Below are 14154 nucleotides of genomic sequence, written 5' to 3' on the forward strand. Positions count from 1 at the left end.
TCTTTCATTGTTTGATTAACCAGTGCAAGCAGTTCAATCCAAGCTTTCTGTTTGTTAGAGGGACTTTCAGACTGGTGTAAATTTTAACAACTAGTGAATCGAATGATTTTATTTCACTCGAGAGAATGCTCAAGTTTATATTTATTTAACAAACTTAGTATCCAACTCGTGCTGTGGGTAAACAAGTTAATTCATAACACAGTCTACTTTAATATGCTTATGCAGCTTTTAATTTCTCTTTTTCTCAACTATCATAGATTCATATCCGGAAATTTCTCTCTCACTAAAGCACACAATGGCAGAGATGGACTAGTGGTGGTGTGAGTCACTACCAATGTGATTACAACTGTGGTGTGGGACCCAGAAGAAGGAGAAGCATTAATTATTCCTTTTTATATTTGTCACTCATTGCATGCTGGACCTGCATTTTGTTCAATGGGGGAGATATAAAATGCATACAATATGTAAGGAAAAGCATGACTGGACAACTTTTTTTTTTTACAGTAGAACCATTTCACATAGTGAGTGATAGAGCTTGGTCTGAAGAATTTTCTTATCTTTCTATCCAACACCATTTATTTGTTTACAGCTTCTTAGATGGTACGTGGCTAAGGTTCTCATTTCTGTGTTACCTTTTTCATTCTTTCAGACAGTTAATGAGTTAGAGGTTTTCTTCACACAAATTCTGCTAAGCTTATTTTTTTCTTTCCACGTTCTGGTTCCACCAGTCTTCTCTTCAAAGCTCTGTGGAGAGCATCTCAGCTCTTTCCTGCGTTCCCTTCCTGTGTTTATTCTCAGATCTGTTCTTCAAAGAGTCTTGTCCCTGAGCACAATGTCAGAGTACAGGAATAATCTGGTACTGCCTCCAATCTGACTAAATAGGGAAGACTACTGGAACACAACAAGCATGTAGAGATGCCCTTCCAAAAAATACTCTCCCAACCTACTGCTGTGGAGATTTTCTAACCAGGGTTGCTTTTTGTAGGTGACAGATTTCTATTTTATGGACTTTTCAGTCTCCCTTTGAATTCACATGACATTTGGGTGTCTACAGCACCTTGTGACAAGCAGTGTTACAGATTAATTAGAAACTGAGTGAGCAATATTATTTTCTATTTGGAATTTCGCTGGGTCATTCTTTATATGGTGGTTCCTGTTTAAAGACGATCTTCCAGAAACTCTCTGCATCACTGGAGTTCAACTATCTTCAACTATATTTTTTTTAAAGCAACAACAACTGAGGAAAAAATACAGGAGACAAGTCCTATCACAATTGGCAGAAGCAAAAGCATGGTTATTCATACAACAAATTGCAGCTGTATCATAAATTAGACATTTTATTGTAGCAGCTATACAGAAAGCCTAAGGAGGCTAGATTTTTCTGTCATGTAGTGCATATGTTTCATATAAGTTGAAAAGAAAACGCTACATTGTTCAAAGAATTGTTGAATTGTTATAAAAATGAAAATTTCACAAGAGAAAATAAAAATCTGTACAATGTCTGACTTTATTTTCCCCATGGATGCTACAGAACTTGATTGCTAGACATGAATTCCACCAGTGCAGCCATCATAGTTCAGCTTTCATTTCTTCCCATTTTGCTTATTAGTTTGTCTACTGAGTCTTCTGTTTTCCCAGTAATATGTTCATACTCTTATGAGTCTAGGTAATTTTTCCCTTCCCTTTCTATGAACCCTCCAAGCTACATTTAATTTTCAGAACATTTCCAGAACATTTCTAATGGTGAGAAACCTGTTTATTTCTACTCTTGCTTCTGCTTATAATGTCCCCTACTATTGTAAGATATTTCAGGCCTGCTTTCTAGTGTATGCTGTTTCTCATTTCTTAAAGCCTCTAATTAATTAACTGTCTTACCATTTTCTCCACTGGGAAAAATCTTATTTCCATTATTACCAAACTAAGTTAGGAATCATTCAAAAAACTAAGCTTTGAAGTCCAGTTAAGACTATTCCTGTGAATTTTTAAAGATGGTAATAGAAGAATCAAGTCTATTATAAAAAAAAGAAAAAGGAGCAAACAATCAACAAGACAACAAAAACCATAACAAACAAACATGCAAAACCACTAGTGCATCAGACTTCACGTATCAGATTAATTTATAGGAAGGTACTTAATGAAGAGGTTTTTCAAATAAGTATAAAAAAGTATAAGAAAACCAGTGATTTCACACTGACTAGTTTGACCCTGTACTTAATTTTTTCACAACAGATTCCTCTTTTCATGGTCCTTAGTTCAGTCTCTCTTTAAAGTCATCTTTTCAATCATATAAAAAAATTCCCTTCTCAGTCCCAAAAAGTGTCTCTACAATGCATAAATACACAGATACAACATGCAAAATTTGAAAAAGTATGGAATAATATGGGAAACATAAGGGAAGTGCAGTTCACAGAGAAAAAGGACAGCATTTAATTCCTTGCATTTTAATGTTTGCATCCCCTGTGTATATAGACAGAATGGAATAGTTAGAGACAATCTCATTTGGAGTTTTTCTTTGAATCCCTTCAGCTGAAGAACTATATTCTAAAATGGCAGGCACAACAGAAGAATTATTCTAAGCTGTTTTAGCAGAGGGATTATATAAACAACAAGAGCTCTCTCTGTACTGTCTAAACACAGAGGTTCTCACGGGCTTAGTTTTTAATTTGAACTCACATTACAAACCCAATGAAGCAGACTAAATATTGCTGCTGTTACATATTAGCAGTCACTTTGTTTTATAGTATGAGACGTAGCAGGGAGCTGTAATTACATGCTCACTAGAGGGGTCAATGTGTATCATAGTAGTTAAACTGAAGTCAGAAAATTTAAACCTTCATGGGAGTCTTCACTTGGTAGAAGATATGTTTTCTGTAGGGTTGTATTCCAGTGGTATTCCAGTGGAATTTGTATCTCTGAGCTTGGAATTTTGGCTACAATTATTAATATAACTTGCTATACCTTATATATATATATATATATCACATATATATATATGTATATATCTTATAGCTTGCTTTTGTAATCAACACTGTACAGAGTACTACACTGCAGTTTTTCTTCAGGTACTTGGTGAAAAAGAATTTTTTTTCCTCCTATTTAATACCGACTAGTTTGAAATATTTGCTTTGATGTAAAAGGAAACAATTGATAATATGTGTTTGGTTTAAAAGGACAACATTGCTGGGTGGCTCATTATTGACTACTTCCTCTAGTATGATAAGTCTTTTTGAGGATGCAATAACATTTTATCTTTTTATCCAGCTTCTCAGCATCAACTATTTTACTCTATGCGATCCATTTGTTACTTAGTTATTTAATCCCTATGACAGAAGTGGAACAGACTGTGGACCTTCATTTGTTTTCTTCAACTTCTTAGACAGTGTGAACAACAAAATATTCCAGTTAAAACCTTCAAAAAAGCAGCCTTTGTACAAGAAACTTGTTAATATCAATATACAAAGAGGCAACTGGCAGGATCTAATTATGTTACTCTTATCAGGTAGCCATCACTTTCATTCTATTTTGGCAATTATATCAAAATCCTTGTATGAGCTAGTATAAAAAAATGTTTCAATAAGTTATATATTAAAAAAAATTCTTAAACTTATGTATTCTAATTGTCACCCTGCTAATTTTCCGTTTCCTCACTATGGAAGAAAGGCTAGTGTGAAATGGCTGCCACTTTGCTCTCGAAACTTCATGTATGGTGAAACAGAAAGGAAATATCACACAACCTTACTCCTGTTTTCTTTGTTGGCTTTCCAAAGGAATATAAAGGAAAAAATTTACTTCCTGAGTATGAGCTTTGTCTGTATTTGGATCTGTCTATGTACTGATGAAAACTTGCTAAAGTACCACATGCATTAAATCAAAAGCATTAAATGCAAGGGTTTACCCATAAAGGAATCATAAGTGTGAGCAACTAATCAGTTCTGGAGAGGTACTTGGTTGCCTTTGTCATTAGGTAATTTCAAGGTAGATCAGTAAAATACTATGAGGATTCTTGATCATGGGAAGAGAAAAGACTTGCTGTTAACACAGCATAAATAAACTTTCAAATACAATCTAATTTAGTAAATCCAGGAATACTTTACCATATTCTGAGAGACATATGCACAGGCTCGCTACTGAGAAACCGTAGGTTACAGCTTCCAAGCACTGCACCAGAAGCTGCTGGTGATGATACTTTTCCCTCCAGAGTCTTCAGAAGTGTTTTGAAACACCTATTGGATAAACCTCCATATAACAGTGCATGAACAGATATTATCATGACAGCTACTAATGGTATTCAGCTTTCCATGTTCTTTAAAAGTTTGTTCATATAGTTTACCTAAGTTCCACAGTAAAGATATTGTGAGGAGGATATGAAGATGCATGTTTAGCAACTGCTTTTAGTATACAATCTTAACGTTAACTGCTTTTATTTCTTTTCTAAGTATAAAAATACTTTTATCTCTATTTATAACAAAAATAAATTGGCAGGGGTATTTTTCCACATGTCAAAATTGAGCTCCTCTGCGATGTTTTAGAAGTCATGTTCTGCTCTAGAATCCTGACTGCATATTTAATAATATTTTTTAATTACTTTATAAAACTTAAATTCTTTGGTCAACAGCTTTCCTCGTTTTTTGTTTGTTTGTTTGTTTTGTTGATTTTATTTGTTTGTTTATTTGACTGTTTAATTATTGTTGTTCAAAAATAATATTACTTTACCCATAGTATGCACTTTCCTTATAATTCAATGCAGAAGAGGCTGTACAGAAAATAAATATAAAGAGATATTTACCCCTTATAACTATTATTATCATCTTATATTTGTGTAGATATAGCTTATGTTTACTTACTTTTTTAATCTCCACATTGATATTCTAAAGCTTTCATAGTTTCTGTGGTCTGTGAGCTTACATTCATATCACATGAATGAAAAAAATACTGCTGGTGTTCAAGTAGATCACCTGTAGCAGAGGGATTTACAACCTCACCCCTCTGAAGAAAAGTCACTGTTTCTTTGCCATGTAGACTCAAATTGTTAAATAAGGGCAGTGTACATTCTTTTGTGATGTTTCAATTATTAAATTACTATAAAATGGAAATCTAAACTAGATTGTGTCAAAATATAATGAGTTATGTGAAAAGACATCATATTAATTTATGACACTAATTTGTATTATTAAAGAGTTATGAAAACAATGGTGACTTGGATTGAAGTACCTCAGTAACATTTTATATCCAAGATGTTAATACAAAATTTAGCCTAAGGGCAAACTAAAATGCAGCAGTTGGAATTTAAGCTCCTTCTTCACTAAACTGCATATTTTTTTTGTTATAACTGTCTCTAAACTGAGAAAATGCATGTAATTGTTTGGAAACCTTGACTAATTAACATTGTAAATAACTTGGGACTAGTGTTAGGGGTTTTTTACCATTTGAAAACATAATTCTAAATTATGGAAAATTTTAAATGCACTATTAAGAAGAGTTACTTTCTGTATTTAGATATGTGCGTTGTTACATAAATTGGACAGAGCAGGGACTTTAACCTGACTGTTTGAAAGGTTCATGTCAGCAGTTGGATCTACCATCAACCTTGACAATTAGATAGTCAGCTGATACAACCATTATCTGCAGATTTTTTTAGAATATTTCCAGAAGCATCTTTTACTGAAGACTGCTTTCCCATATTCAGTAACATCAGCTTGATGTGATGCACATCCTAAGAGTTTTCATGGACAACAATTCATTAGGTTGAAGAAGTCCACTTCTAGTATATAATATTTTAAACTGGTCAGTTATCTGTGGTGTTCCTTCACTTAAATTTACAATCAGAGATCTAATCAGTGTATAGACGTGAAAAGGGAAATTATTAATAACTCCAGTCACTAGATTTGAGTACAGAAATATTTAAATATAAAATTACAATATGTACCAGGCCTGTTTCATTTTTATTGTAATGTTTTAGTCATTTCACGGTGAATTTCACAGTCAAGACAATAGTATTCATATATAATCAAACAACCATATGACAAACTTCATTGGCATTTTTGAGAGGATATTTATCTACTGTTTGAAAAAGGGCAAATACAAGTAGTTTATTCCAAATTAGATGCTATGTAATTGATCTCTGCTGTATGCCTGATGTATGTTTCCACTATTGAGACTTCTATGGTTGCTACCTGCTGTTCTGGTCCCTAATTATGAACACTGGTTTTTTTTCAGTTCAGCATATTACTAAAAGGTTTGAGTTCTCAGTTTTCATCTGATCTGATCTAATCTGATCTGATCTGATGTCATCTCATCTCATTTGCATATAGTACTTTTAAATCAGTATCTGAATTAGGTAATCAGTGCAGGAGCACAGTCCCTTAGATTCTTATTTTTCTGAGAATCATCCACACTAGGCCCTTTTCATTCAGAGGTGACTTCTTATTTGTTCTAGAAGAGTGCCCAGGCAGATAGTTTTCAACAAATGAACAGTTAGTTTTATCATCAGGACTACCATGGTCTTCAAGATGACTATTTATATTGTTTATTTCAACTTTTTTCCCTCTATATACTGCTACGTGGCCATTTAGCCATCTTCCTTGAACATTTATCTGTGTTGGTCCAGGCCTTCATGCCTAATCATAAGGTCTTCCTGGATGTCCTTCACTGCTGCCTCTGTGGGACAGTGATCTGCCTCTAGTACAGAAGTTTGCTCTTCACTAACTCAGGAAACCAGTTTTGCTGGTAGCCAGAATGGTACTTTGAGCTTGCCAGAGAATATGCTAAAAGACATCATGAATATGCGTTTCTCAAAAATGAACTTGCAGTTTCTTGATTCATGACTTATGATCAACAGAATTACATATGGTTAGCCAGAATTCTTGATATGAATCTATATTGAGGTTCTTTTTGCCCTTAAGATGCATCTGTAATACCTATCACTCAGTTTTTGTCCTGACCTGAACCCCAAATAGAACCTGTGATCCAAAGAAGTAAATGTATGTGTATGTTTTACAAGTTCACAATATCGAAAATTATTTCTGAGTCAGTCCATTGCAGTTGGGTTTACACACTCTGAAACAAGAAGTATTCCAGTTTCTGTGGGTATTCTAGTCTGCATATGACAGTAAAGTGCATTGTAGTCTGAGGGCTCAAAAGCTTACCATTGTGCTGAAGGTAATTGTAGGGGTAGCAATGTTGGAGTTAGGCTCATATTCCCACTATAGACAGTTCCCATGTTCCTTGACCAGTGTCTAGATAGTGGTCCTGTGAATACTCTCACTTACAGACAAAAATAGAATGAGGAAATGTGGAATGCGGTGTAGATGATCAGTGCTACGGAGTTGTCACTCTGGCTTTATTCTGTTTACACGTACAGGCATTTGTATAGGCATACCTTTAAAGATCATTGTTTTACAGGCCTATAAGGATAGGACATTGATAAAATATAGGATAAGTATTTGGTAATAAAATTGAAAACAAATAAATAGAATGGAAATGAAACAAAAAACACTAGTAAGATCTGTCATTATTAAAATAAAAAAAAAACTTAACTGTGCAAAATTTAAGATCTTTTTTTTGTTAGCATCTACAAATCATTGATGCTAAGGGTACCATTTCAGCATCAATTCACTGAATCACTTGTTTTGAAAAATTTGCCTTTCAGTTTCTAGTTCTGAGTTACTTTATTGTGTAACAATGAATAGAAATTGAGATCAACCTTGAATCCTATTTTCTTTTCCTTCCCTGTGTTACTGTCATTGTATGTTGGTTTTATGTACAACTAAGATGCAACTAAAGCATTTTTTAAGCTTGTCCAAACACAAAAGGCAAAAAAAAGTCTCTTTGAAATTCAAGTTTGATATCCAAATTACTCCTCCACTTGCACTTCCATTGTGCTCTTTCACTAGTTTCTTCTTTCTTGCTTAGACAACTCTCCATCTCTCTCGGCCCAGCTTATTGAGTGTAATATGATATCCTGCATCAAAAATGACTGCAGTAAAAACACCTTATGAACCTTAAAATTTTCAGTTCCTCTGGCATTTTACAGACATATTTGACTCAGCAATATAAACCAAAAATGTTAGAATGGCTCAATAAATTTCTTCCTCTTTCTTTTGCGGATTATTGTATTGGCTTACTAATGTCTGAGTGTGGAAACTTTAGGTTACAATGCTAAAAAATTTGACTGTCAAAACATTTTCGTGAGTCAGAAGTTCTTTTCTTCGAGCACAGTTTTTTCAGTTCTAAATACAGCCAAAATATGCACTATGCATATCCAGTAGTTTTGCTAGTTAAAATCAATAATATATAGCTCTAAACTACTTAGAGGGAATCTGAAGTAATCATATGTAGATAATACTTTAAATATAATGGAGCTATTTTAAGCCCTTGGATCAGGTAATTCTACCACTATATTAATGTGAGATGATGAAGTAAAAATTGATTTACAACATCCTTCTTAATGGAAACAAATCCAGTAGCATGTATTTTATCTGTTTTTAATCTCTTTGTCCCCCTGCTAAGTTGATTGATCTTAACCCAGTTCAAACTCATTGTTTGTATTAACTGTCTGTTTCAAGACCATGGAATATGGTGCATGGCCAGAATTTTTACCTGGATTGGTGAAACTCACCTCTTTTTTTCCAAAATAGAAGAATGAAACTGTTGTAATACATTTTTATATGTTATCACAATTGCAAACTCTGATCATAAGGGGTTTTCTTTATGTGCAATATGAGAAGAAAAAAAGGAAACTGTAAAGTATAAGATTCAAATTTATCATAAAGCTGTGACCAGAAGGTTGATACAAAATCTTCATAGTTATTGATTTCTTTTGGGACTTTTTATATGTAAAGAAAGAGCATTTTTGAAACTGTGGAAACAATTTGGTTTTATGTGGCTAGAAATTCCACATTTTCTAGAACTTTTAGGTTAGGATTTTGTACTGCTGTATTGTTCAGCATAAGCTCCCCTCCTGAACATGCTGTGTATGCAAGCCTCTGTTCACACTATTATAAGCAGGCAGACAGAGACAGGTTTATAAACATGTTGAAATGGCAGACTTTTTGTTCAAGCTATAACACAGACAGAAGTGCACTTGTTTGTATGATACATACTACAGAAAGAAGCCTTGTTCATGTGCACATGCACATTCAGTATTTTAAATAGAGCTAAACAGTTATTTAATTAACTTAAAAAGTAATTATGTGCTTCAAACTCCCTACAGAAAAGGAATGTCTGCTATAGTCTACCCTAAAAATTGACTTTTTGAGACACAGGGGCACATGCTTGACTCTCAGTTATAGGTGTCTTCTGACTCTTTTGATGACAGATTAGCTTCTTGGATTTTGTTCTCTTTTTCCTTCTTCCCTTCCATCTCCCCAGAGCTACTTAGTCTGGGTGTACAGGGGAGAAGGTAGCAAAGATTTTGATATTAGATACCTCTGCAATATTTGAGATGACAGAAGTCTCCTTCCACTGTGTTCAGTTTGATTCTAATTATGATCTGACATCCTGAAACAGAGATGTCATTAGAACAGTTCTACTGAAAATAAGTAAAAAGTAATGAAAGTAATTCTATGATCATTATTCTATGATCACTGTAACTTCAGCAGTTAGCTGATAGGAGTATCTAATTTTTCTCATTGCTAGAGAATAATACTCTATGTGTATCTCTAAGCGAAGTATTTTTTTCTATTTATCAATGTGCTTTGTAATTCATAGTCGTAGAGAATCTAAGTTTTGTCTATAATGGAAGAATTGAACATGAGACCTATAAGACAAGAATGGCATGCTAAATTCTCTGCGCACTCTTTCACTGAAACTGCATGCAAACTTTGAGTTAGATCTCCCAAGTAGTGGCTGATTTTTCATGAAGACTAATTTGAAAACAGTACCTTACTGCTTTTACCACTATATAAATACCTAGAAAGATATTCTCACTGCTGTAAAAAAATTACAATTTGATGACAGACAGAGATGAAGTAGATAAGGTTATGAACAATAGGATGACTGAATTGGGAGGGGTATATTTAACAAGATTACTTATTACACAGTTTATGTTTATTGAAAGCTGAGAACCAGTCATTTAAGGATTTTTAGAAACAGGATTTTTAGAATCAGGATCACTAATGTGTGTGTTTCTGTGAGCTTTTACAAGAGTGAAAAGCAATAGATATTCTAGGAGTTACAGTGAAAAGGAAGGTCACCAAATCTTTCCCCTGCTTTTTTTTTGGAAGTTTTGGATAGTGGATTCTTAATATTATTTTATTTTCATGACATGGAAATTCTGAGGTATGAAAATAATCTATCAACTTGAAGAAAAGGATGAGTGAACTACTCTCCCCAAGTCCTGGAGAGGCTGTTTTACTTGAGGATTTTACTGTATATGCCTTCTTGTTTACCTAAGCCTGTACAATGCCATAAGTCTTTGTCTTAGTTCTGCCTAATCCCTAGAATCTTCTTACATTGTATAAAGTATAAGTATGAGTATACTATTTATACTGAATGAGTATACTATTTAAAATTTATAATTCTCTGGAAACAAGAAAAAAACTTTAAAAAAAAAATCTGAAATATGTTCCTCTTTTGTTTTATATGACTCATACAATAATTTTCCCTTCCAGTAGGCTAGGGAAAAAAAGTAAAATTTGATTGCTAGATAGAAACCCAAAACAGTAAAAAAATGGATTTTATCCTCTGACAATATATTATATCTCTGAAAATATCTGAGTGCTGGAAATATCTGAGTACATCTGCAGGTTGTCTTTGATACAGGAAAATCAATTTGGAAAGGTGCTCAACACTTCTACAACTGGAACATCAAACCTGAACAGCTATTGATTCTCTCAGAGATTAGACTATCACTCCAAAATGAGAAAACCGTTTTTGTCTTTTCATGTCCCATAGTTATTTGGTGTTCATTCCCCTTGCAACAACCCAGAACGCTCTTTAGGGATTTCGTACTGGGTTAGCCAGGATAGCTCTGATATCTGGCACAGAGGACAAGTCTTCCAAGAGTTTTTAAGAACTTTAAAGATATGCGGGGTTAGCATTTCTTTTTGTTTGTTTTTTTTTCCTCTTTTATTTTGGGGGATGGTGGTGGTTTTTTTCCTATTTGAAAATCTTATTTAAAGGAAAAAGAAAGCGTATAACTTAGTTCTGATCCACTTGCTGATCTTAATGCAATATGTTAGCTCATTAGTATTATGATAGTTGCTTTTGTCAGTACTTATACACATGAAAAAAGTTCCACAGTACTGTTTGACTATTCTACGCTCAGCATGTCTCTTTTAGAAGTGACCTTGAACAAAACCAATACCTCTGATGTACCTTTGTGTAAAAGCATCAATGCAGATAAAACATAGAAACAATAAGCAAAAAGGTAGCCAGTAATACAGATTAAAAAATCAATAATAAGAATCTGCATTTTATCTAGTATTTGTCTCTCTCTGTATAATCTACTCACAATTGAATAGCTGGAGGATTCTAACATTCCTTTTATTTTTTTCACTATTTTTACTTGATAATCAGTTATTGCTTGGATTTTCTATGTTATTAAATAGTATTGATATAATTGAATGTAAATAGTCAACAGACTAACATAAAGCAAATGATTTTATATTTAGCTTAAAGTATAAAAAGTCCTACTCATTTAGAAATATTGAGTTGATCAACCTAACTTGCTGCATGTCAGAAGTCAAACATAGACAAACCTATTTTCTTTGCTGCTATCTAGTAGGCAAATGTTAGAGTTAATGCATTTCATACAGGTTTCCCAGCAAATACATTTTATCTCAGTGCTAAATTTTAGAAGTGTACTTTGGGTAAACACATCACTTTTAGTGATAGTACCGTTTTATGGCTCAGTTTGGATGTGATAGAACCTTTCTTTCATAGAGGAACCATGATTTACAGCATTTTCATGCATTTATTTTAATGACTACTTTTAAAATGTTGCAACATGTTTTGTATTCATGAATATTTTGCATGGATTTATGTAGATTAACACTAGTATAGGAGAAATAAATATGTTTTATTTTTTTATACTTTACACATCACACTGTAAAATTGTTGAGGCAAGATAGTTCTGTGTTTTGCTAAGCAGAGCAGCTTAGGCATTTCTATCTGTAACTTGACTTAGCAGGGATTTTTAAGACACTAAAAAATAACTAGATGTTGGACCAGATGACCCACAGTGGTCGCTTCCAACTTTACCTATTCTATGATTCTGTGAATTTTAAGATACTAATTAACCTTGCCATTTTTATTCCAATGTGCTGAAATTCTTTCTTAAAACATTTCAGTCATCCAAGGCTTTTAGCTCACTGAAGTGGAAATTTTTGAGTTTATGATCATAGGGATATTTTCAAAGTCAAGCAACAAGTAAAATTTGAAATTGAATTCTTTATTTACACTTGCATTTTTTGTTAGAGTGGTATTTAGCAAAACTGAAGAATAAATATTAGAAAGGATAAATTGAATCCACTGTGTGATTTTTCCTCAAAGTTTAAATGCTAAATACAAACTTTCATTATTTATCTCTGGCTTTGAGGGCTCCAAGTGATTTTAAGTTTGAAATTCTGGTGTTTAAAGTAATGTTACTGGCTAACAACATTCTGTTTCTAAAGGATAAACCTCCAGTGTTGTGTACATGGACTTACTATAACAGTACTCTGTTTGATAGAAACACACTTATAATCAAATCAGAGACAATAGAAGTAGTTATGTCAGGGTGCTTCTGCCCTTGCTACTAAATAGACAGCTTTTACAATCAGCAAACAATGCAGTGCGTGATACTGGCCTTAGTATTGTTCTCATCTTTAAAAGTATTTACTAAATTTTTATAAGTTCGTTGAGTAAATGTGTCTGGTGACTTCTGTTAACTTCTGTACATGGTTGTGCCATTCAAAGCTGTTCCTGCCTCATAGCTCCTGGTTTCCCCATATCATCTGGATGTTAACACAACCCATGTAACTGCACTTTAGCCACTTTGAAACAACTACTATTAACTACTCAACTGCTTAATCTAATACGGCCAACTTCACAGGAACCAGATAAATGGTGACTGCATAGTGCTTCTTGTGTGCCCTCTTTGCAGCTGATTCCTGCTTGCAACCGATTCTGAAGTGAATATTCGGCAATTGTCCAAGATATTTGCTAACTTCACTAGCTGTGATTTAATCTTTTCTTTTAGCTAGGTTCTTAGCACTTGCTTACAGATAGGAATATATTAGAGAGATAGAGTTCTGATTTGGAAAATAATATGATGTCTTATTAAATTAATATGAATAGTTAAAACATTTTCAGAACACTTAAACAGTTTCTCTTGTCCTGTAATTTAATTTTGCTACTTTTAAAAAAGTCACCTAAGAGTTTAATTGTGATGAGATCAAATCTGATCATCCAAGTAGTGGAGCAAGCTGATGTCACATTTCTACGCATAAAAAATCTGAGGTTTGTGTGTGATATGGTTTGAAGCTGGCTCCCTGACAAGTCTCCAAACCTTACCACAAGAATTCCCGCCCCAAACCTCAGACAGAAGAGGGAAAAAAACAGCCAAGAAAACCGAAACAAGAGAGAAACAGCTAAAGCAATATATATATAAATATTTACACTTATATTACAGTTTATACAATTGAAATATATATACAATTTCACAAGGAAAAGGGAAAGGGAAGGGGGAAAGGAAAAAAAGGAACAAAATCGAAATAAAATATATATATATATCCCGATCAATAGCCCAAGATCTAGCAATTAAAAGAATTAGCAAAGAATATCTTACTTCTCTCCTTGGGACAACAGAAAGTCGTTCTGGAACGATCGCCAGCAACCTCCACCTCCCAAGGTCGACAAGGTCTTATCAGGTCTCACTTCCCAACCCGACAGTCTCAACAGCAGGGAACCTGCCCCTCCAAAGCAACCAAAAGGAAAGAGACCGAAGGCCTCTCCTCCTTTCTTCTTATAGTCTGGCTTACGTAAAAATCGTAGCAAATACTGGGTAAATCTGGGCACCTCCTTGGTTACAAACTAGTCACCAAGGAAGGCCTAGACCAAACTACCACAGTGTGTGATTAATATTGCAGGTATTAGAGAAAGGTAGAAGTGAATTAAATTTTGAAACTAACGAGGAATAGACAAAAACTGAAACCACTTTCTGAGTAGAAAATT

General features: G+C 33.8%; 1 long non-coding RNA gene across 1 annotated transcript; it reads right to left on the reverse strand.

The window, feature by feature from the left end:
• Window positions 1–4100: 4100 nt before the first annotated feature.
• On the reverse strand, window positions 4101–13816 carry LOC113953614. The gene is made up of 3 exons (XR_003529943.1): window positions 13769–13816; window positions 4845–4955; window positions 4101–4223 (listed from the first exon to the last, which is right to left on the reverse strand). It is a non-coding gene; the product is annotated as an uncharacterized LOC113953614 (long non-coding RNA).
• Between the last annotated feature and the right edge of the window lie 338 nt (window positions 13817–14154).

The sequence above is a fragment of the Corapipo altera genome, unplaced genomic scaffold, assembly GCF_003945725.1.
Source record: "Corapipo altera isolate COAL_440 unplaced genomic scaffold, ASM394572v1 61281, whole genome shotgun sequence".
Lineage (NCBI taxonomy): Eukaryota > Metazoa > Chordata > Aves > Passeriformes > Pipridae > Corapipo > Corapipo altera.